Here is a 25,627-nt window from a genome sequence, read left to right as displayed (position 1 = left end):
ACGGGCTAGATTTCCACGATCTAGCCCCGGACTCCTTTCTCCACATCTCGGCATTTATTGTCGTATGTGAGGCCTTCCTCCGCATTACCCCTCACTTCGGCTTGTGGCTCAAGACCTTTGACGTGAAGCCGAAGATGGTCGAGGGGCAGCATATAGCGTGCGGAGGCGCATTAATAAGCAAGATCGCTGGAGATCCATGGACAAAGGGTTCCTTTCCAGAGGTGTCCGGATTATGGCAACGGGAGTGGTTTTACATCACAGCTCCCAGAAGTGCCAAGTGGGTGGCTGCCCCTGCTTTCCGCTCGGGCCCTCCACCACAACTAATGTCATGGATTAGCAGAGGGCTGAGCTGGGGTCCAGCCAAGGATGTGCCTATACTGCAGAGTAGCATTCAAGATCTGTTCGAAGGAGATTTCAGTCTGGTTACGGTGGTGCAAGTCATGCTGGTTCGTCGAGTCCAGCCTTGCAAACGCCGGCCCCTCCGCATGTGCGAGTTCAACCCAGAAGGACCGCGCACTATTCAGAATTTCCTCGGCCTGACGCACGAGGAGATGTATAAATCATTTTTCGGACCCCAAATAGAGTGTCCGGATACTACCGAGGACGTGGGCCTGAGCAGCAACCGCACCGCCGACCAAGTAAGTAATCCTCTAGCCGAACACACCGTCTTTCATTTATCATGACGTCATTCTGAGAAATCGCTCTTTGACCAGGACTGGCTAACAAAGGCGAAGATGATTCGGTGTTCGGCCCCACTTCCTGAGGGTTTGGACAATCCGGTACTGGAAAAGATGCTCGAGCTAGCACCTTGCCCGGAGCCCTCAAAGAAAGATAAAGGGGGGAATAATGAGGGCGAAAGCGGGCCCCCATCGCTACCAATTCCAACCGAGGGAATGAGCGCCTCCGTCAAGGAGGATAACCAAGGGGAAGAATCTGACCCTCTCTCGCTTCGGGGAAGGAAGAGGACTGCCTCTGAAGATCCGGAAACCAAGGCTTCCAAACAGGAGAAGAAGTCTCCACCATGTGGTCCTGCCTCGGAGGGTGCTTTTGCCGCACAAAGTCCGCGCGGGGATCAACCCTCTAACGAGCCGTAAGTGATCAAAAAATACTTAATAGTAAAGATATTCTACCTTACTTCCGAGGAAAATGACCGAAGCGTTTATCTTGCAGTTTGGATCTTAGCCCTTCTCAACATAGCTCGTCTTCGGGGGATCTTCTTCCGGAGATGATGGAGAGCGAAACGCCTCCCCCGGACTCCCCCGCTCAAGAAGCGGGCGACCTTGAAGTGTCGTCAAGGAGGTCCTCTCCGGATCTGGTGAGGCCAGAAGATAATCCTATGGTCACCCGAAGCCCCCAGTATCCGGCTCTTGAAGAGGGTGAACAAAAGAGTCCGGCGCCATCTGGTATGCGGTCGGATGCACTGAGGGATCTGCTAAAGCGAGCGACCATCTCGGAAGAACATCGTACGTTGATGGGTACGGTGATGGAAAGGATTTCGTCCGCCAAAAGCGGGTTGCATGATGCCTTTATGAGTCTACTAACGGGCTTTGAGGTACGTAAAATGATGTACATTTGTGATAGTACCGCACATTTTTAGGTGTGCCCTGTGTAGATAGTAGCCCCTGAGACTCTGGTTGTCGCCGAGGACGGCGGCAAACAGAGGATCGTAGTCCCAGGTAATAACCATACTGCTTTATGTGCAGGTGGTGGAAGCTCAGGTGGCTAGCCGGACTAATGAGTTTGCCGAACTAAAGCGGCAACTGGATGCGATAGATGCCGACATCGAGCTTGTTAACAAGCGGCTTGACGAGGCACAGGGTAAGTAATGTTTTTGGGTGAATGCCACATAGTAAGGGTAGCGTGATGCCAGTATCTTTAATATGTTGTGACTGCAGACGGAGCTGCCACCGTGGAAACCCTTCGGGCGGAGATTGCCCGAGCCAAAGAACAAACGAGGATTAGTAATGCGGCCGCTTTAAAGGGGGCCGAAGAGTTGAGAGCCGAAAAGGTTGCACATTGCGAGAGCAAAGATAAAATGGCCAAGATGGCTGTAAAGTTAAAAGACACAGCTGACCGTTGCCAGTTCCTCGAAGAAGAAAACCGGGCGAGGGCGACGGACCTTGAGAAGGCCACAATGGCGACCAAGGACACCCGCTCTGCCATGAAAGCGAAGAAGGAGGAACTGCGTGAAGCCGGGGATATTGCGGCTGGGAAGCCCTTTATGCTGCGAAGGAAGTTCGGAGATTCGCGGTATGCCCCTCTAGATCGGCTGTGGATTTCGGCAGACGCATATATGGACTTGGCGGCGAGCGTTGTCGATGCGGCTGAATACTTCCGAGATCAAACAGATCGTGAAGTGGACAAGCTGTTCTGGTCGCAGTTTAACGTTCTAGAGCGTCTGCTTCCATTGACTGATCAAATAGCCGAATGGGCCGAACTCAATAGGTTGTCCGGACTCGCCATGAGGTCTGTCATGGATGAGCTGTGGCCGGAAAGGCCAAAGCCGAACAACTATTTTAGCCTGGTGCAGCAGTTCCTTGGTGCGGTGCCGCGCATCAATGCGATGAAGAGGTCGGCGTGCATAGAGGGCTCACGGATGGCACTTGCCCGTGCCAAAGCATACTGGGCAGAGATGGATGCTACCACTGTTGCGGCGCAGGGTTCGGCCATAGGCCGAGTGACTGCCGAGCACTATTTTGAAGAAGTTCTTGAGGGCGCTCGTTTGATAGAGGCCCAGTGCTCGAAGAATATTATGTTTGAGTGACATGTATTCCCATTGTAAAAACAATGTTTTTATTAAAGTTATCAAGGCTATATTTATACTTTTGCCCGAAAGTAATATGATGCCTCCTGTTTGGCCGTTTACGTATATATATGTATATCCTGAAAGATTGCAGTCGTCGGCTTCAGCCCCCACGCATATAATGCGGGGGTGTTCGTAGAAGATGCGTGTTCACACTTAATCCAACGTCTTGGTCCTGTTAAGGAGGTGATAGCGCAGCGAACTAGGCAACCGAACTATAATGCTTTAACACTTTCACTTAGCCAGAGGAGTTTGACAGTGGGGCTACTATATATCCCCTGGTGGCTCCGCACTCACCCGAGTTCGAGGTGCGTACATGCCTGGCCGGGAAACAGCCCTTCATTAAGGCAGAGGAATTCTAAGATTCCGATAGGTCATCGAGTGGTTGACTAGTCTCACGCTATATCATGACAGTCAATTTTCGGCTTTATCTACCGAGGTGCTCGTCCGGATGAACCTGGGCACAAACGCAGTAGTTCTCCTGGTGCCGCCTTAGCCGATAGAGCGGAACGTAAGGCAGCAAAACATAGGAGCCGGGCAAACCCAACATTTGACCAAAGACATGATTCAGAGCTGATGCATATAAGGACAAACTCGCGACGCCGAACACTCCCTAAGGTGTTCGGTCTTTATTGTGGGCCTAAACAGTGCCCTTTGTAAGAAGCCCCTGGTGTCCAGGTACGTGCATTATTCTGACGTGGCCACATGCCAAGACGTCAGCATCCTTCTCAATTGTACTGAGAATCCGAGGGATGTGTATCAACAAGAGACAGTAAAAAAGGTTGACGCAGGTTCTTAATCGAAAAAGAATCCTTGGAACGGGTCCCTGTTGCATGTCTGCGCTTGTGTCTCCATTGTGCCGTATCCTGGACGGGTGTAGCACGATGGTCATCTGTAAAAGAGAGGAACTTCGGTGAAAAGTTGTTATGCAAAAAGGTAGGTTTAAAGAAACCATGTTCAATTCAAGATGAGTAAAAATTGCCACTTGTCTGCATGCGTTGAGCCCCTTGTATTTGTAATAGGGGTGTGGCCATCAAACTTGTATGAATTACATATAGCTGCGCCGGACTCGTCTAACCGTGTCTGTGGTCTTGACGACCTATCGAATGCTTTAGTTGGTGAGGCCGTTTTAGTGTGCGGCTGCCAAGGCCGCCGCACTCTCTTCGGCGCGCAGGGATCGCTCAATATTTCCATTTACTGTAATGATGCCATGTGGACCAGGCATCTTAAGAGTGAGGGAAGTGTAATGCGGTATTGAATTAAAGCAAGCGAAAGCTTCGCGTCCAAGTAGTGCTTGATAGCCACTTTGGAATGACACAATGTGGAAGGTTAAATTTTCGCTACGGAAGTTATCGAGGAAGCCGAATATAACTTCTAGTAGCAGGGAGCCCGTGCAATGAGCCCCTGGGCCTGGCGTTACTCCTTTAAAGGTAGTATTGATGTGGCAAATTTTCGTTGGGTCTATCCCCATTTTGCGGACTGTGTCCTGATATATCAGGTTTAGACTGCTGCCACCGTCCATCAGGACTCGTGTGAAGTGGTATCCGTCAATTATTGGATCTAATACCAAGGCGGCCCATCCTGCGCGCCGGATACTTGCCGAGTAATCCTGATGGTCGAAGGTGATCGGTTGAGACGGCCAGTGGCAGAACTCCGCGGTGATAGGCCCTTGGGCATATTTATCTGGGAGTGTCGCTTTGTTTCTCCCCTTTATCACGTGTAACACGTTTACTGTTTTGACTTCTGGTGGAAATTTCTTCTGTTCCCCAGTGCTTTGCTTGCGAGGCTCATCCTCGTCTTTGCTTGGTGTATCCTGCCCCTTGTGTTCGGCGTTGAGCTTGCCGGACTGCTTGAAGACCCAACATTCTCTGTGGGTATGATTTGCAGGTTTATCAGGGGTGCTATGGATCTGACATATTTGGTCCAGAATTTTGTTTAGGCTGGATAGTTCATCTCTGGTGCCTTTAGAGGATGGCTTTTGCTGACCTGGCCGAGAGCTTCTGAATCCGGCATTTACCGTCATGCTCTTCGGGATGTATTCTTTATTCCGGTGCTTATTATTTTTGCTGTGTCGTGATTTCCCGTTTCCATCTCTAACTTCGGATGTACTTTGGTCGCTGGTGCTGCATCGGGCTAGCCAGCTATCCTCGCCCGTGCAAAAGCGGGTCATGAGGCTTGTTAATGCTGCCATTGTTCTCGGCTTTTCTTGGCCGAGGTGTCTGTCACACCCTAGTTAGCCATGCATTAGAGTGTTGCATCATGTTTACTCTTTCATCAGAAACCTGAAATGGGGATGACAGAACCCCCAGTCCCCTCTGAAACCAATTAGGGTTTACTAAAAACTTTTTCAATGAACCTGAAATGCCCTTCTAAAATGCCCATCATTTTTGTCTTGGTTCAGAACCTCTGCCAAAAGTGATGCACATTTTCCTAGGCCATCTTAGGGTTTTTGAATTAAATCATAAATATTTGAATTTGGGCATTTAAAATTATATAAAATATTTAAATGCTCAAGTATCTCCAAACTAAAATGTTTCATGTTGGAAATAATCCAACCATGGACCAGGAGTAGTTTGGTGATTTTAGGAGTTGCCTAAGTATTTTATTTAATTCAACAAAGTTGCAGAAGTATTAAAATAAAAACAGAAACAGAAAGAAATGGAAAAACTTACCTGACGCCTGCTCCCGGCCCACCTGCCGGCCAAGCCCAGCGCCGCTCCAGCGAGCTGCTTGCCGGCCAGGCAGGCAGGCAGGTGCCCGACGGCGATCGCAGCGCGCGCCACGCACCTGCTCGCCGTCTCGCCGCTCCCCGCGCCCGGTGACATCGTGGATCGGCCTCCCTCGCTCCCCCGAACCCCCCAGACACCCCCTCTCCTCTCCAGCTCCTCCCCCTCGCGCTCCCCCGCCATGACCGATGCCACCATCATCGTGCCTTCGTCGTAGCCGTGCTCCCCGCTGCCCGTGCGTCCTCTCATCGTGTCCAGGAGCTCCGCCGCTGTCCACTCCATCGAGCAAGCTGAGCCCCGAGCGCTCGCAACGCCCGAGTCCACCGCAACGACCTCGCCCGAACCGCCGTCGCCGGAGATCCCCTTCAATGCCGCCGTCGCTCCGGTCCATCCCCGGCCGCACCAAGGGCTTCGTCGCACTCACTGTGACCTTAGCCATCTTCCCCCCCTCCTTTTCTTGCTCCCGAGCTGTGTAGCGACCTCCCGGAGCTCAACCGCACCCACCGCCGTGGAGCTCGTCGCCGACGTGCTCCCGGTCACCCTCCGACCACTCCACGGTGTCCATCATGCTCACCGTGTCACGTAGCACCTAGCTAGCTACTCCCCGCGCCTCACCGACCCCTCTAGCGTCAAGTTCGTCTTCGGCCGAACCCCGGTGGCCGCCAAAGTCGTCGCCGGCGCCAACTCCGTCCACCCCGACCCCAACGGACTCCACCAAGAGCTGCGGCTCGTCCTCAGCTTCACTCCGGTGGTCTCCGCGACCCATTTGGCGACCGAAACAGCCAAAACCACTTCCGCCGCCGCGTCGGGCTCGCCGGCGGCTAAACGTCGGTGCAGCCGACCCGGGTTTGACCACGGGTGGGCCCTGGTTGACTCCCCTGAGTCAATGACAGGTGGGGCCCAGCCCTGTTAATTAAACAGGTTTAGTTTTAATTAAACTTTAATTAATCTAATCACACTGACACGCGGGACCCACTGTCAGGTTTGACCCGGACGTGTTCCGTTGACCTGCTGACGTCACAGTGACGTCAGGCTGACGCAATAATTGATTTTCTGGAATTAATCTAATATAGGAAATTCCAGAATATAGTTTAAACTTTAAAAATTCATAACTTTTATTCTGTAACTCCAAATCAGACAAATTATATATGAAAAATGATCAGAAAAATCCAATCTATCCATCTGTACTATTTTCATGCATGATTAAACAAGTTAACCTGATGTTTAATACAGAACAAGGAAAAACACTTTTAAGGGCCATGTTTGAGTTTGAAATTTGAATCTTTGATTCAAATTGGTTCAAACCCTTCTGGTCTTTAGTTGCATTAGCCCAACACACTCATATTGCTATGTTTCATGCATGCATCATATTGTTGCACATTGTTTGGTGATGGTTGTGTATCGGTGTTCTTTGCGGCAGGTTCTGCCTCCGAGGAGTACCGTGATTACCCTAACGAAGAACCGTATCACAGTGCATCGAACCATCAGGCAAGCAACCAACCATTTGATCATATCGATACAATCCCATGTTCTCGCTCCTGCTCTCTTTTACTGCATTAAGACAACGCGTTTCAAACTGCTGTGTGCTACGGTAGTTGAACCCACTTCCTCTGCATGACCTGTCATTGCCACAGTAACTAGATGAAACCCACTAGCATGTGTAGGAGTTGACTGAGCCATATGTATGTGTTGTTCCTGCCTTGCTATGCCTGCTATGCTTAGAGTCGTGTCAGGTTTGGTTCATCTGGGTGATGGGCTAGAGTGAAATGATTATGTCGGTAATGAGAGTGGTGTGGTGAACACGATTTGGTAAAGGTATCGATGAGAGGCCATGTAGGAGTACATGGTGGGTTGTTTCATTGAAGCCGACATTAAGCACTGAGATCTGTATGTGTGATTTAAGAATCAGCTACTACCATGCATTGGGCCCGAAACCAATGGACCCTCTCGGCTTCTTATTCACCCTAGTTCTCCGTCCAGGAGTTGCAAGTAGTTTCTGGTGTTTGTAGCCTACTGGAGGCCGTGGACAGCGCTGACCGTAGGGGTGGGCTGTGATGCGGTAGGTACGTGGCCGGGTGTACCGAATACCCGTTAGGTATCTCGGGAACCCTGTTCACATCGTTCGGGGCTGTATGGGAAACCTCGGCCGGACTCCCTGCGGATGGAACCTGAATAGGCGATAAACCTGGACTGGAGGCTTAGGTGATTAGGTAGGTCGTGGCCGACACCCACGTTGGGCTTCCGCTTGAAGGTTGCCGAGTACATGTCGTGTAAACGACGGTAAGTGGTGAGAGCGTGTATGAAGAAGTACCCCCTGCAGGGTTAACATGATCTATTCGAATAGCCGCGTCCGCGGTAAAGGACTACTTGGTTGCCTATACAGTTCATAGACAAGTAAATGGAAACTACTAAAAGCCTCAAGATAAGTGTGAGTGCCGAGGATGGCTCTTCCGTAGGAAGACGGAGGTGGATCCCCGGTAGTGTATTGAAGTGGTGAGTAGTGGACTCGTGTGCGCAAAACCATTTCAAGTTGGAGTCTCGTAGGATAGCCTAGCCAAGAGTCAAAGCTGGCTTGCTGCAACAACTCCACCAACCCTTCTTGAAAATGTGCATGTATGTAGGATCTGATGTAAGTCTTGCTGAGTACCTTTGTACTCATGTTGCTATAATTTACATTTTTACAGAAGACGCTGCAACCCCTTCTGATGGGTTCTACGTAGACGTTGACATCAATGAGTAGGCTAAGGCCCAGGTGGTGATCCTGAGCTTGTGAAGGACCACGTAGTATAGCTAGGCTTTCCAAGCCTCTTTTATTTTTCTAGTTGTCTGTACTCAGACAAGTTACTTCCGCTGCTGGTTTGTATGACTGTATGACTTGAATGCTGGGTCGTGTGACCCGTACCTTTGTGTATGTTATGTATGGCTCTCTGAGCCTTAAATAAAGTACTTGTGTCATAGAGTCATGTTGTGATGCCTTGTTGTGTTTGCACATATCGAGCATATTGTGTGTATGATTGAAATGCTTGCTATGTGTGGGATCTGACTATCTAGTTGTTTATCCTTAGTAGCCTCTCTTACCGGGAAATGTCTCCTAGTGTTACCACTGAGCCATGGTAGCTTGCTACTGCTCTGGAACACTTAGGCTGGCTGGCATGTGTCCTTCTTCGTTCCTGTGTCTGTCCCTTCGGGGAAATGTCACGCATTGAGTAGCGGAGTCTTGCTAGCCCGCTACAGCCCGGTTTACCGGAGTCCTGCTAGCCTAGTGCTACAGCCCGGACCCACTTGCTGATGACCGACACGTTCGTTGCTGGGTCATGGATGCCTGTCCCTGTAAGCCTGTGCCACTTTGGGTTTACGACTAGTAATGTCAGCCCGGGCTCGTTATCATATGGATGCTAGCGACACTATCATATACGTGAGCCAAAAGGCGCAAACGGTCCCGGGCAAAGGTAAGGCGACGCCCGTGGGGATACCGTGCGTGAGGCCGCAAAGTGATATCAGGTGTTACAAGCTAGATCGATGTGACATCGAGTCGGGGTCCTGACAGCGTTGGCATCAGAGCCGGACTGCGTGTAGGTTCTCCAAGCCAAACTGGTCGATGTTGAGTCTAGAAATTCTTTAGTTATATGTAGGGGAATTGTTTGTGGGTGGAACGTAAGGCTCTTTTTACTCCTTTATCTTATGACATTCTGATCTGAGTCAGTCTATTCTTCCACCGGGGGTTAAGGAATTAGGATCTATTCTCTCTGTCAGGTTCACGTGTTACTAATCAGTAGTACCTTATAGGTTTGATGGATACAAGCCTAGTTCAGTTCTACTACCACATTATGTTATTAGGATGGACTCAGAACCTTGATATGATGATGTTGAGTGTGTATGAAATCCTTTGTCAAATGTCTCAAAGTCCTTCTTGAGCATTTACAGCTGTTATGCTGCCGAAATTTTGCTAGAAATTCTAATGCCTTTGCATTATGATTGTGCTTTCAGATGGCCACTCGCGACCCCAATCAAGTGGTTCTCCTGACTCGATGCCTAGATGTACCCGGCCATACTGCCATGTTGGTCAGGGTAATGACTGAGGCTGGATACCGTTGGTATCCTGAGTACACGGTCGAAGAGCAATTCTGAGACTTTAATCAAAGCCAGTATCTCTGCACTGTCAGGATATTTCCATCTTATCCTGGGTCCACCGAGCCCCTTCACTGCTCCTATGGACTCGGGGTTACTATTGAGATGGCTGTGCAGGACGCCGCCTACTCTATGATGACCATCATGCGAGTCAGGTCTGGCCTATTTCGGGACTCTGATTTCCGGTATATGCCAGGATCACTTCCGGGAGCACAAGGGTATCTCCAGGCTATCTATGCTGACCCCACTCAGGAGGATTCACGGACTCGCACTACTGCTGAGATGCTCGAGGATAAGGACCATGAAAATCGGGCCTTGAGGTTAGAGCTCTTCAATACCCGTGCTGACCACTGGGCCACATTGACTCGGTTTGCACCGGCGGTGCAAGCTGGATATTCGGATATGCGCAATCTCTATCCTGTGAGATCTGCTCTGCCAGACGTGATGGGTTGGCATGATGTAGGAGGCATCACCCCACCTCGCGGTCCCCGCAGGCCACCGTCTGTTGGTCCAAGACCTCATCCTAGCCCCTATGGTCCACAAGCTCCGCGAGTTCGTCTGTTCCTGGATGATCATGTTGAGCTTCCAGGCTATGGAGGTGACTTCTACGAGGACTACTACGGACCGGTCTGAATTAGTGGTAGTATCACTAGTTCGTGTTAGCTGTGTCGTCTATCGTCCTACGTGACTCGTGGGATATGACCTGGTTTGTGTCGCCTTCCGGAGGTGTAGAGAAATAATGTATAGGAGCTTGGAATGCCTCCGATGAGATTTAATCCTCTTTTCACCGTAATAGTACCTTGTTTGGTTTTGTACTAAACCCTGTATGGTGTGTATGACGATGGAATAAAGAAGCAGTTTCTGTATCTACCATGTCATACGGATGATCATCTTGCATTCCGAGTTATTCCTTACATTCTGTATCCTATGTCGGAATTTTATCATTCTGACTAAATCATTGTCTTGTTTACCTAGGATGGTCAACACGCGCACTAACCCTGCTCCTCAAGAGCAGGCCGAAGGCAGTGAAGTCAGGAATGCAAATCTGCCTCATCCTCCTTCCCTAGCCGAGGTTATGATGGAAGCCGAAAGAAACAAGCGGGAGACCAACCGTTTGTTGGAGCGTATTGAACAGAACACAGCACACCATCAGAGGACTAACGTGGTGTCACTCAGTGATTTCATCAAGTTACATCCACCCATGTTCCACCACTCCATCGAGCCTCTCGACGCTGATGACTGGCTTCGCAGTATCTCTCACAAGCTGCGTTCCGCGCTAGTAGCTGAGGCTGACAAGGTCACCTTTGCCGCATATCATCTTGAAGGCCCCGCCAGTCTATGGTGGGAGAATTATGGAGCTATGCGCCCAGCAGGCCATGTCACTACTTGGGCTGAATTCAGCGAGGCTTTCCGTGAACATCACATTCCGGAGGGTCTCATGGACCGTAAACGTGAGGAATTTTGCAGTTTCACTCAGGGCCGACTCTCTATGGATGCTTATAGCAGGGAGTTCGGTAACCTCGCACGATATGCAACTGAGGAAGTTTCTACCGATGCCAAGAAGCAAGCAAGGTTCCGTAAGGGACTTAGTCCTGAGCTTCGCCGCGACCTCCGTCTGCATGAGTGCACATCTTTTCAGAAACTTGTTAACAAGGCCATCAGTGCTGAGACTGGTCAGACTGATTATGACGCAACACGCAAGCATGGCCGTGACATGGGTTCCTCATCCGGTGCCGGTCCTCAGAAGCGCCGCGTGTGGGTGCCCAACACCGCCCTGCCACCCAGGTTCACACCGAGGCCATCCTTCCAGGCGCCTCGCCCCATACAACAGTCTGCACCAGCCAAGCCCTATGGTGGTCCAACCAACAATGCTCCTCCACGTACCAGTTCCGTGACTTGTTTCAAGTGTGGGGAATCTGGCCACTATATGCATGAGTGTCCCCAGACCAACCCCAACCAACCTGCTAAAGCTGTTGGCCGTGGCAAGCCGACAGGGAAAGTGTTCCACGCCAAGCCAGCCACCGCTACACGTGGTCATGTCAACTGTATCTCTGCCGAAGAAGCTCAAGAGGATCCCAACGTCGTTCTCGGTACGCTCCTTGTTAATTGACACCCGGCATCTGTTCTTTTCGATACAGGAGCCTCTCATTCATTTATATCCGAGAACTATGCTCGTTTGCATAACACCGCATTCTGTGACATGCCATCCACTATGGAAATTTCTACTCCCGGTTCTAGATGGCAGACCTCCAGGGTAAGTTATGGAAATGAAATCCAAGTCGACAGACTTGTTTTCCTTGCATCTTTGATAACTCTCAAATTTTCAGATATTAATATCATTTTGGGTATGGACTGGATGTCAGCTCATCATGCCAAAATTGATTGCTTCTCTAGGACTGTTCAACTCACTCATCCTTCGGGCAAGATAGTCAATGTCTTGACCCGGTTAGCCGAGCGACAATTATATTCTCTTAACGTCAGCCCTTTGCCAGACCTTGAGGACGTTCTGGTAGTCCGTGACTTCCCGGATGTCTTCCCAGAGGAATTGCCAGGTGTTCCACCTGACAGGGATGTTGAGTTCGTAATAGACCTCATTCCAGGAACCGTTCCGATTGCTAGAAGACCCTATAAGATGGCACCACTAGAACTAGCCGAGCTTAAGAAACAACTCGAAGAGTCCTTGAAAAAGGGTTTCATCCGACCTAGTTCATCTCCGTGGGCTTGCCCCGTCCTATTCGTCAAGAAGAAGGATGGTACGGACCTGATGGTTGTAGATTATCGACCTGTCAATTTGGTCACAATCAAGAACAAATATCCGCTCCCCAGGATCAATGACCTGTATGATCAGCTCGCTGGATCCTCAGTCTTCTCCAAGATGGATTTGAGGTTGGGCTACCATCAAATCAAAATCAGAAACGGGGACATTCCTAAAACGGCCTTTGTTACTCGTTATGGCCAATACGAGTACACCGTCATGTCCTTCGGTTTAACCAACGCTCCAGCCACCTTTTCTCGGTTAATGAACTCACTCTTCATGGAGTATTTGGATAAATTCGTCGTGGTTTATCTCGATGATATACTCATCTACTCCAAGAACGAGGAGGAACATGCCAAACATCTAAGGCTAGTGTTGAAGAAACTTCGAGAGCATCGCCTTTATGCCAAATTTTCTAAATGTGAATTCTGGTTGTCGGAAGTGACCTATCTAGGTCATGTAATACCTGGTAAAGGTATTGCTGTTAACCCTGAACGAGTTCAAGCCGTCCTTAATTGGACTCCACCTGAATCGGTCAAGCAAGTTCGGAGTTTTCTGGGCTTAGCGAGCTATTGTCGTCGCTTTGTCGAGAACTTCTCCAAAGTTGCTAAACCTCTAACCGAACTCCTCAAGAAAGATAAAAAGTTCGAATGGACTCCACAATGTGAGCACAGCTTTCAGGAACTGAAAAGACGCCTGACGTCTGCTCCCGTGCTGGTACCGCCAGACTTCTCTAAGGACTTTGTTATCTACTGCGACGCCTCGCGACAAGGATTAGGTTGCATTCTCATGCAAGATCGACATGTAATTGCTTACGCTTCACGGCAATTGCACCCACATGAGGAGAATTATCCTACTCATGATCTAGAGCTTGCAGCCGTAGTCTATGCACTTAAGACCTGGCGACATTACCTCCTCGGTAACCGTTGCGAAATATTCACTGATCACCAAAGTCTGAAGTACATTTTCACCCAACCGGATTTGAATCTCAGGCAAAGACGTTGGGTTGAGTTGATCACAGATTTCGACTTAGGAATAACTTACACCCCAGGGAAAGCCAACGTCATGGCTGATGCGCTAAGTCGTAAATCTTATTGTAACAACCTAATGTTACAACAAAGTCAACCGCTTCTCCATGAGGAATTTCGGAAGCTTAACCTTCACATTGTTCCTCAAGGTTTTCTTTCCACCTTGGTGGCGAAACCTACCCTTACGGACCAGATCATCAAGGCACAAAAGGTAGATCCGGGAATTTCCCGCATCAAGAGAAACATCAAGAAAGGAGTTGCGAATTGTTTCTCCATTAATGATCAAGGGGTCGTATACTTCGGGAATCGACTAGTGGTTCCCAAAGTGCGAAACCTGAGGCGATTGATCCTTAAGGAAGCTCATGAATCTCCTCTCACCATTCATCCCGGTAGTACTAAGATGTATCAGGACCTACGCCAGAGGTTCTGGTGGACTAGGATGAAGAGAGAAATTGCTCAGTATATTGCTAATTGCGACGTCTGTCGTCGTGTAAAAGCAGAGCATCAACGGCCTGCTGGCACCCTTCAACCCTTAGCTATTCCTGAATAGAAATGGGATAAAATTGGTATGGATTTCATTACCGGTTTTCCCATGACCAAGAGAGGGAATAATGCTATCTTCGTCGTTGTCGATCGTCTTTCCAAAGTAGCCCATTTCCTACCTGTTCGTGAGAGTATAACCGCTAGTCAATTGGCAGACTTATACATCTCCCGGATAGTGTCTCTCCATGGTGTTCCTTTGGAAATTAACTCGGATCGAGGAAGTCTTTTCACCTCTCGATTTTGGGAAAGTTTCCAAAATGCTATGGGAACCCGTCTCTCCTTTAGCACCGCTTTCCACCCTCAGTCGAGTGGTCAAGTGGAACGCGTCAACCAGATTCTAGAAGACATGCTTCGAGCCTCTGTTATCTCATTCGGAATGGATTGGGAGAAGTGCCTTCCATTTGCCGAATTCGCTTACAACAACAGCTATCAATCTAGCTTGGGTAAAGCCCCTTTTGAAGTTCTCTATGGACGACGGTGTCGAACACCCCTTAACTGGTCAGAGACCGGGGAAAGACAATTCTTTGGCCCGGATATGATTCAGGAAGCAGAAGAACAAGTTCGCATCGTTCGTGAAAAGTTGAAAAATAGCCCAATCTCGTCAAAAGAGTCAATATGACCGAAAACATAAGGCTATGACTTTCGACGTTGACGAGAAGGCTTACCTTCAGGTTACCCCTCTGAAGGGAACCCATCGTTTCAGTATCAAAGGCAAATTGGCTCCTCGTTACATTGGACCTTTTCGCATTCTCGCTAAACGAGGAGAAGTTGCCTACCAGTTGGAACTACCTCCGCACCTCTCCAGAGTCCATGATGTCTTCCACGTTTCTCAACTCAGGCGTTGCTTCTCGGATCCTATCCGTGGAGTGGACTACGAAACGCTTGATCTCCAAGATAATCTTACATATTGAGAGTACCCCATTCGTATCCTCGATCAGGCCGAGCGTACCACTCGACGTCATAATATCAAGTTTCTCAAAGTACAATGGTCGCACCATTCTGAGGATGAAGCAACTTGGGAAAGGGAGGATCGTCTTCGACTTGAGTATCCCGCCTTCTTCCGGGAGGAACCCAAATCTCGGGACGAGATTCTTTTGAGTGGGGGTGAGTTGTCACACCCTAGTTAGCCATGCATTAGAGTGTTGCATCATGTTTACTCTTTCATTAGAAACCTGAAATGGGGATGACAGAACCCCCAGTCCCCTCTGAAACCAATTAGGGTTTACTAAAAACATTTTCAATGAACCTGAAATGCCCTTCTAAAATGCCCATCATTTTTGTCTTGGTTCAGAACCTCTGCCAAAAGTGATGCACATTTTCCTAGGCCATCTTGGGGTTTTTGAATTAAATCATAAATATTTGAATTTGGGCATTTAAAATTATATAAAATATTTAAATTCTCAAGTATCTCCAAACTAAAATGTTTCATGTTGGAAATAATCCAACTATGGACCAAGAGTAGTTTGGTGATTTTAGGAGTTGCCTAAGTATTTTATTTAATTCAACAAAGTTGCAGAAGTATTAAAATAAAAACAGAAACAGAAAGAAATGGAAAAACTTACCTGACACCTGCTCCCGGCCCACCTGCCGGCCCAGCCCAGCGCCGCTCCAGCGAGCTGCTTGCCGGCCAGGCAGGCAGGCAGGTGCCCGACGACGACCGCAGCGCGCGCCATGCACCTGCTCGCCGCCTCGCCGCTCCCCGCGCCCGGTGACGTCGTGGATCGGCCTCCCTCGCTCCCCCGAACCCCCCAGACACCCCCTCTCCTCTCCAGCTCCTCCCCCTCGCGCTCCCCCGCCATGACCGACGCCACCATCGCCGTGCCTTCGTCGTAGCCGTGCTCCCCGCCGCCCGTGCGTCCTCTCATCGTGTCCAGGAGCTCCGCCGCTGTCCACTCCATCGAGCAAGCCGAGCCCCGAGCGCTCGCAACGCCCGAGTCCACCGCAACGACCTCGCCCGAACCGCCATCGCCGGAGATCCCCTTCAACACCGCCGTCGCTCCGGTCCATCCCCGGCCGCACCAAGGGCTTCGTCGCACTCACTGTGAGCTTAGCCATCTTCCCCCCCTCCTTTTCTTGCTCCCGAGCTGTGTAGCGACCTCCCGGAGCTCAACCGCACCCACCGCCATGGAGCTCGTCGCCGACGTGCTCCCGGTCACCCTCCGACCACTCCACGGTGTCCATCATGCTCACCGTGTCACGTAGCACCTAGCTAGCTACTCCCCGCGCCTCACCGACCCCTCTAGCGTCAAGTTCGTCTTCGGCCGAACCCCGGTGGCCGCCAAAGTCGTCGCCGGCGCCAACTCCGGCCACCCCGACCCCAACAGGCTCCACCAAGAGCTGCGGCTCGTCCTCAGCTCCACTCCGGTGGTCTCCGCGACCCATTTGGCGACCGAAACAGCCAAAACCACTTCCGCCGCCGCGTCAGGCTCGCCGGCGGCTAAACGCCGGTGCAGCCGACCCGGGTTTGACCACGGGTGGGCCCTGGTTGACTCCCCTGAGTCAATGACAGGTGGGGCCCAGCCCTGTTAATTAAACAGGTTTAGTTTTAATTAAACTTTAATTAATCTAATCACACTGACACGCGGGACCCACTGTCAGGTTTGACCCGGACATGTTCCGTTGACCTGCTGACGTCACACTGACGTCAGGCTGACGCAATAATTGATTTTCTGGAATTAATATAATATAGGAAATTCCAAAATATAGTTTAAACTTTAAAAATTCATAACTTTTATTCTGTAACTCCAAATCAGACAAATTATATATGAAAAATGATCAGAAAAATCCAATCTATCCATCTGTACTATTTTCATGCATGATTAAACAAGTTAACCTGATGTTTAATACAGAACAAGGAAAAACACTTTTAAGGGCCATGCTTGAGTTTGAAATTTGAATCTTTGATTCAAATTGGTTCAAACCCTTCTGGTCTTTAGTTGCATTAGCCCAACACACTCATATTGCTATGTTTCATGCATGCATCATATTGTTGCACATTGTTTGGTGATGGTTGTGTATTGGTGTTCTTTGCGGCAGGTTCTGCCTCCGAGGAGTACCGTGATTACCCTAACGAAGAACCGTATCAGTGCATCGAACCATCAGGCAAGCAACCAACCATTTGATCATATCGATACAATCCCATGTTCTCGCTCCTGCTCTCTTTTACTGCATTAAGACAACGCGTTTCAAACTGCTGTGTGCTACGGTAGTTGAACCCACTTCCTCTGCATGACCTGTCATTGCCACAGTAACTAGATGAAACCCACTAGCATGTGTAGGAGTTGACTGAGCCATATGTATGTGTTGTTCCTGCCTGCTATGCTTAGAGTCGTGTCAGGTCTGGTTCATCTGGGTGATGGGCTAGAGTGAAATGATTATGTCGGTAATGAGAGTGGTATGGTGAACACGATTTGGTAAAGGTATCGATGAGAGGCCATGTAGGAGTACATGGTGGGTTGTTTCATTGAAGCCGACCTTAAGCACTGAGATCTGTATGTGTGATTTAAGAATCAGCTACTACCATGCATTGGGCCCGAAACCAATGGACCCTCTCGGCTTCTTATTCACCCTAGTTCTCCGTCCAGGAGTTGCAAGTAGTTTCTGGTGTTTGTAGCCTACTGGAGGCCGTGGACAGCGCTGACCGTAGGGGTGGGCTGTGATGCGGTAGGTATGTGGCACGGTGTACCGAATACCCGTTAGGTATCTCGGGAACCCTGTTCACATCGTTCGGGGCCGTATGGGAAACCTCGGCCGGACTCCCTGCGGATGGAACCTGGATAGGCGATAAACCTGGACTGGAGGCTTAGGTGATTAGGTAGGTCGTGGCCGACACCCACGTTGGGCTTCCGCTTGAAGGTTGCCGAGTACATGTCGTGTAAACAACGGTAAGTGGTGAGAGCGTGTATGAAGAAGTACACCCCTGCAGGGTTATCATGATCTATTCGAATAGCCGCGTCCGCGGTAAAGGACTACTTGGTTGCCTATACAGTTCATAGACAAGTAAATGGAAACTACTAAAAGCCTCAAGATAAGTGTGAGTGCCGAGGATGGCTCTTCCGTAGGAAGACGGAGGTGGATCCTCGGTAGTGTATTGAATTGGTGGGTAGTGGACTCGTGTACGCAAAACCATTTCAAGTTGGAGTCTCGTAGGTTAGCCTAGCCAAGAGTCAAAGCTGGCTTGCTGCAATAACTCCACCAACCCTTCTTGATAATATGCATGTATGTAGGATCTGATGTAAGTCTTGCTGAGTACCTTTGTACTCATGTTGCTATAATTTACATTTTTACAGAAGACGCTGCAACCCCTTCTGATGGGTTCTACGTAGACGTTGACATCAATGAGTAGGCTAAGGCCCAGGTGGTGATCCTGAGCTTGTGAAGGACCACGTAGTATAGCTAGGCTTTCCAAGCCTCTTTTATTTTTCTAGTTGTCTGTACTCAGACAAGTTACTTCCGCTGCTGGTTTGTATGACTGTATGACTTGAATGCTGGGTCGTGTGACCCATACCTTTGTGTATGTTATGTATGGCTCTCTGAGCCTTAAATAAAGTACTTGTGTCATAGAGTCATGTTGTGATGCCTTGTTGTGTTTGCACATATCGAGCATATTGTGTGTATGATTGAAATGCTTGCTATGTGTGGGATCTGACTATCTAGTTGTTTATCCTTAGTAGCCTCTCTTACCGGGAAATGTCTCCTAGTGTTACCACTGAGCCATGGTAGCTTGCTACTGCTCTGGAACACTTAGGCTGGCCGGCATGTGTCCTTCTTCGTTCCTGTGTCTGTCCCTTCGGGGAAATGTCACGCATTGAGTAGCGGAGTCCTCCTAGCCCGCTACAGCCCGGTTTACCGGAGTCCTGCTAGCCCAGTGCTACAGCCCGGACCCACTTGCTGATGACCGACACGTTCGTTGCTGGGTCATGGATGCCTGTCCCTGTAAGCCTGTGCCACTTTGGGTTTACGACTAGTCATGTCAGCCCGGGCTCCTTATCATATGGATGCTAGCGACACTATCATATACGTGAGCCAAAAGGCGCAAACGGTCCCGGGCAAAGGTAAGGCGACACCCGTGGGGATACCGTGCGTGAGGCCGCAAAGTGATATGAGGTGTTACAAGCTAGATCGATGTGACATCGAGTCGGGGTCCTGACAGTGTCTGGCAAGCCATTCGTCTCGGATGCTATGCTTAAAAGCTGCCAAGGCTTCAGCGTCCGGACAGTCGACTATTTGGTTCTTTTTAGTAAGAAACCTGTTCCAAAGCTTTCGGGCTGACTCTCCGGGTTGTTGAGTTATATGACTCAAATCGTCTGCATCCGGAGGTCAAACATAAGTCCCTTGAAAATTTGCCCGAAAAGCGTCTTCGAGCTCTTCCCAGCTTCCAATGGAGCTTTCGGGGAGGCTTTTAAGCCAGTGCCGAGCTGGCCCTTTGAGCTTGAGAGGTAAGTACTTGATGGCATGGAGATCATCTCCTCGAGCCATATGGATATGGAGGATATAGTCCTCAATCCAGACCCCAGGGTCTGTTGTTCCGTTGTATGCCTCTATGTTTACGGGTTTGAATCCCTCTAGAAATTCGTGGTCCAGCACTTCGTTGGTGAAACATAGGGGGTGTGCGGCACCCCTGTATCTGGGTGTACCGTGATGTTCGGATGTTTGTTGTGTTGCATCGTGTGCTGGAGCGTGCTTGCGTGGTCCATAGATGGATCTGGTTGTGCCGTCCTTTTGATGCGAGCCCTCGCGTGGATCGCGTATTGGCTTATGTGCAGCGTTGTTTGCCGCTCTATGTTGGCCGTGAGGTCGACTATCCGGCTAGATGGCCGTTTTAATTTTTGGTTGCGGGGGATCTAAGGCCTCCTCATCGAATTCAGGTAGCAACTTCCGCTTCGGGTAGCTCTTGGTGTGGCGATTACCGTCGTACTTCGCTGCTGTGTTGATTACTTTACTCCATTTGATTCTGAGTGTGTCTTGTGCAGCCTTGAGCCTTTGCTTCGGCTTTTTTAGACTCCTCGCGGTGGCAACAAGCCTTTGATGGGCATTCTGTTGCTCTGGGTGTCTGTTCGGTGTGATGTCGTCCGGACTATTATCTTTGACAGAGTCGGGTTGTTTGGTTTGATTCTTCGTGTTGCCGTGGTCCGGCGATGGTACACCCTGCTCTAACGCTGGGTCTATATGATCGTTGTTTCTTCCGAGGCGGGATTTGGAGCGGCGCTTACGCCGCCGCTTTGACTGCATCTCGAGGGGACAACCCTTTGTTGTGTCCTTCCGTTCCTCGTCGTCGTTTTCTTTTGGTGTGTCCACCATGTATACATCATGTGATTAAGTGGGCGTCCAATGCCCTGTGGGCAGTGGTTCCTGTTCGTCTCCTGCATCGTCGTCCATACCGTCGATGTCTTCGGAGTCGAAGTCGAGCATGTCGGTTAAGTCATCGACAGTGGCTACTAAGTGGGTGGTGGGTGGGCGGCGAAGTTCTTCGTCATCCGCATCCCGATCCTGCCGGACATAGTTCGACCAGGATCCTCCTCACAAGGAGAGAGAGCTTAATGAGTTCAGTATGTCGCCGAAGTGCGAGTGCTGAAAAATATCCACGGAGGTAAACTCCATGATCGGCGCCCAATCGGATTCGATAGGAACGGGCGTAGGCGGTTCGGAGTCCGTGGCCGGAGAAGGACCCGGCAGTTTAACCACATGGCTCTCGTGAAGGGTAAGGTCGATCCTCGGCTCGATCGCCGCTGAGAGTGCGGCCTCCGTGGCGGGGTCTATCCCTCCGTCCTCGGATGGCGCGATAGGCTCCGAATTGATGGTCGGAGCAGTTGTCGGTGCGATCTCCTGAACATTGTCCGATGGCAGAGCTAAATCATGCTCATCAAGAATGTGCGGCGCACTCGGCAGGGGCTCTAATCCGTCGAAGATCGAGTCTCCGCGGACATCGGCTGTGTAGTTTAAGTTTCCAAAGCTGACCTGATGGCCAGGGGCGTAATTTTCAATCTGCTCCAGATGGCCAAGCGAGTTGGCCGGCAGTGCGAAGCCACTGAATACAAAGATTCGTCCGGGGAGGAAAGTCTCACCCTGGACTGCATCGCTACCGATGATCAAAGGAGCCATCAAGCCTAACGGTGACGACACAGAGGAACTCTCCATGAAAGCACCAATGTCGGTGTCAAAACCGGCGGATCTCGGGTAGGGGGTCCCGAACTGTGCGTCTAAGGCGGATGGTAACAGGAGGCAGGGAACACGATGTTTTACCCAGGTTCAGGCCCTCTTGATGGAGGTAAAACCCTATGTCCTGCTTGATTTATTCTTGATGATATGAGTATTACAAGAGTTGATCTACCACGAGATCGGAGAGGCTCAACCCTAGAAGCTAGCCTATGGTATGATTGTATGTTGTCCTATGGACTAAAACCCTCCGGTTTATATAGACACCGGAGAGGGTTAGGGTTACACAAGGTCGGTTACAAAGGAGGGGATATCCATATCCGTACTGCCTAGCTTGCCTTCCATGCCAAGTAGAGGCCTATCCGGACACGGGATGAAGTCTTCAATCTTGTATCTTCATAGACCAACAGTCCGGCCAAAGGATATAGTCCGGCTGTCTGGAGACCCTCTAATCCAGGACTCCCTCAATACCCCTTGACCTGAAGCTTACCTGTGTAGCCGCAAGCCATTATGGCTCTGGTTGGGTTGACCTTAGGCGTGACTCTGGACGGACGATGCCAGCAGATGTAGAAGAATGGTAGGACATGGATGGGTACCGATAGTGCTCAGAGAAACTCTACGGAAGACCCTGTTTCGTTCATCCCGTCTTCAAACACCAGGCAGTGCGAGGACATAAAGGAGGGAACTATTCTTGTGGGTAAAGTGCACAAGACTCTGCAGAGTAACAACCTAATCGATTAGCCGTGTCCCCGGTTACGGACAAATGAGCCTCTGGAAACTGGAGTATTTCGGAAATCTCAATACTGAACAAATAAATTAATTGAGGGGTTAATTAATAATTGGGAATGAGACATTGGTTGGCGGAACCATCTCAATAACAACCCACATTTTGTACTAATTGTAAGCAAGTCCTTTATTGTAGGGAAAAACTGGCTTTTTCGCAAAAACATAAAACTTAGAGCCCCACAGCCAAATTGCATATAGTGTTAGCATTATTTTTGTTGTTCTCTCTATGACTTGCCAGCATATTCTAAATGCTGACCTGCACGGCTGCAACGTCTCATGTTGCAGAGGAGTTTTCCGACCAGGAGTGAGGCTACGATCTACGCTTGGCGATTGCCCTATGGAGTCAGATGACTCGCTATTCGTCTACGCTTCCGCAGCTTTATTTAGTTTATTTCTCATGAGCTGGCCTTCGGCCGAATTTATTATGATGTAATAAAGACTCGATATGAGAATTGTCTAATAAATTCAGGTGTGATTGAACTTTGAATCTTTTCATCAATGTACTGTGTGTGCCAACATGATCTTGGGATGGTACAGCTACACAGAGACTTGACTGATTTTGGGTCGGGTCATTACACGCCAACATCTCTTATATATACCCAAACTTCCAGAACATAACCTAGATCAGGAGTTCCGCCGCTGCAAGCCTCCGTAGCCACCGAAAACCAATGTAGACCCGTTCCGGTACCCTGCCGGAAGGGGGATCCCTCTCCGGTGGCCATCTTCATCATCTCGACGCTCTCCATGACGAGGAGGGAGTAGTTCACCCTCGGGGCTGAGGGTATGTACCAGTAGCTATGTGTTTGATCTCTCTCTCTCTCTCTCGTGTTCTTGATTCGGCACGATCTTGATTTATCGCGAGCTTTGCTATTATAGTTGGATCTTATGATGTTTCTCCCCCTCTATCTCCTTGTGATGAATTGAGTTTTCCCTTTGGAGTTATCTTATCGAATTGAGTCTTTAAGGATTTGAGAACACTTGATGTATGTCTTACATGTGCTTATCTGTGGTGACAATGGGATATCATGTGATCTACTTGATGTATGTTTTGGTGATCAACTTGTGGGTTCAGTGACCTTGTGAACTTATGCATAGGGGCTGGCACACGTTTTCGTCTTGACTCTCAGGTAGAAACTTTGGGGCACTCTTTGAAGTTCTTTGTGTTGGTTGAATAGATGAATCTGAGATTGTGTGATGCATATTGTATAATCATACCCACAGATACTTGAGGTGACATTGGAGTATCAAGGTGACATTAGGGTTTTGGTTGATTTGTGTCTTAAGGTGTTATTCTAGTACGAACTCTAGGATAGATCGAACGAAAAGAATAGCTTCGTGTTATTTTACTATGGACTCTTGAATAGATCGATCGGAAAGGATAACTTTGAGGTGGTTTTGTACCATACAATAATCTCTTCGTTTGTTATCCGCTATTAGTGACTTTGGAGTGACACTTTGTTGCATGTTAAGGGATAGTTATATGATCCATTTATGTTATTATTGTTAAGAGAACTTGCACTAGTGAAAGTATGAACCCTAGACCTTGTTTCAACGCATTGCAATACTGTTTACGCTCACTTTTATCTTTAGTTACTTTGTTGTTTTATATTTCTAGATTATAAAAACCTATATCTACCATCCATATTGGACTTGTATCACCATATCTTCGCCGAACTAGTGCACCTATACAATTTACCATTGTATTGAGTGTGTTGGGGACACAAGAGACTCTTTGTTATTTGGTTGCAGGGTTGTTTGAGAGAGACCATCTTCATCCTACGCCTCCCAGGAATTGATAAACGTTAGGTCATCCACTTGAGGGAAATTTGCTAGTGTCCTACAAACCTATGCACTTGGAGGCCCAACAACGTCTACAAGAAGAAGGTTGTGTAGTAGACATCAAGCTCTTTTCTGGCGTCATTGCCGGGGAGGTTAGCGCTTGAAGGTATATCTTTAGATCTTGTAATCGAATCTTTTTGTTTCTTGTTTTATCACAAGTTTAGTCTATAAAAGAAAACTATAAAAAATGGAATTAAGGTTGCCACATATGCTTCATCTTTTTAATGTCTTTCGTGAAAATAAGGATTCCGATAATTGTGCCAAAGTGTTAGAAGAAGAATGCATTAGAATGTTTGGCACTTAATTTTTGTATGATGAGCATGACTGCAATGTTGTTAGTATGAATTCGTTGAATACCCATGATGCTAATGATATGCAAAGCTCCAAGCTTGGGGATTCTATGTTTGATGAATATGATATTTTTAGTCCGCCAATTTTTGATGAGAATATTTATTATGATGAAAGCATGCCTCCTATTTATGATGATTATATGGATGAAAGTGGGTGTGGAAGAGTGTCAACTTTAGGAAGTAATGATCCCATTATTTTGGAGGGTGTTGAATCTTATTGTGATAATTATGAAAGTGGATTTGGAGAGGTCATGACTTTATTTAGTGATGAATCCACTATTTCGGAAGATGTTCCAATTGATTATGAGAACAAAGTTGCTATCTATGATGATTATTGTGATGACATGTATGCTATAAAGAATAATGATATCCATGAAACTTGTCATCGTTATTTTAATTTTCAATTGGATTATGCCTCACATGATAGTTATTTTGTTGAGTTTGCTCCCACTATTATTCATGACAAGAAATTTGCTTATGTGGAGAGTAATAAAAATTCTATGCTTGTAGATCATGAAAAGAATGCTTTATGTGATGGTTATATTGTTGAATTCATTCATGATGCTACTAAAAATTAGTATGAGGTAGGAATATATGCTTGTAGGAATTTCAATAATATCAAGTTTCCTCTCTATGTGTTGAAATTCTTGAAGATTTGCTTGTTTTACCTTCCTATGCAAGTTGATTCTTGTTCGCACAAGTTGTTTGCTCACAAAATCCCTATGCATAGGAACTGGGTTAGACTTAAATGTGCTAGTCATATTCTTCATGATGCTCTCTTTATGTTTCAATTCTTATCTTTTATGTGAGCATTATTGAAATCATCATGCCTAGCGAGGGGCGTTAAACGATAGCGCTTGTTGGGAGGCAACCCAATTTTATTTTTGTCCTTTACTTTTTGTTCCTGTTTAGTAATAAATAATTCATCTAGCATCTGTTATGATTGTGTTTTTTATGTTTTAATTAGTGTTTATGCCAAGTAAAGCCTTTAGGATCTTCTTGGGTGATTATTGTTTGATCTTGGTGATAAAAACAGAAAGTATGCATTTTTTACCAGAGAGCGATAAAATACCAAATCCAACTACAGTCGATCAATAAACAAATTGCCTAGGACTTCCTAATTTATTAGGATTTTTGGAGTTACAGAAGTATTCGAAACCTCCATACTGCTACAGACTATTCTGTTTTTGACAGATTCTGTTTCCTATGTGTTGTTTACTTATTTTGATGAATCTATGAGTAGTATCGGAGGGTATGAACCATAGAGAAGTTGGAATATAGTAGATATTACATAAATATGAATTTAGAATAAGTATGTGAGTTCTTTATGACTAATGTCGAGTCTATGGATTATACGCACTCTCACCTTCTCATCATTGCTAGCCTCTTCGGTACCATGCATTGCCCTTTCTCACCTTGAGAGTTGGTGCAAACTTCGCCGGTGCATCCAAACCCTGCGATATGATACGCTCTATCACACATAAGCCTCCTTATATCTTCCTCAAAACAACCAC

Source organism: Triticum aestivum, chromosome 6A (genome assembly GCF_018294505.1).
Source record: "Triticum aestivum cultivar Chinese Spring chromosome 6A, IWGSC CS RefSeq v2.1, whole genome shotgun sequence".
Classification (NCBI taxonomy): domain Eukaryota; kingdom Viridiplantae; phylum Streptophyta; class Magnoliopsida; order Poales; family Poaceae; genus Triticum; species Triticum aestivum.
Note: the sequence above shows the minus strand (reverse complement) of the source record.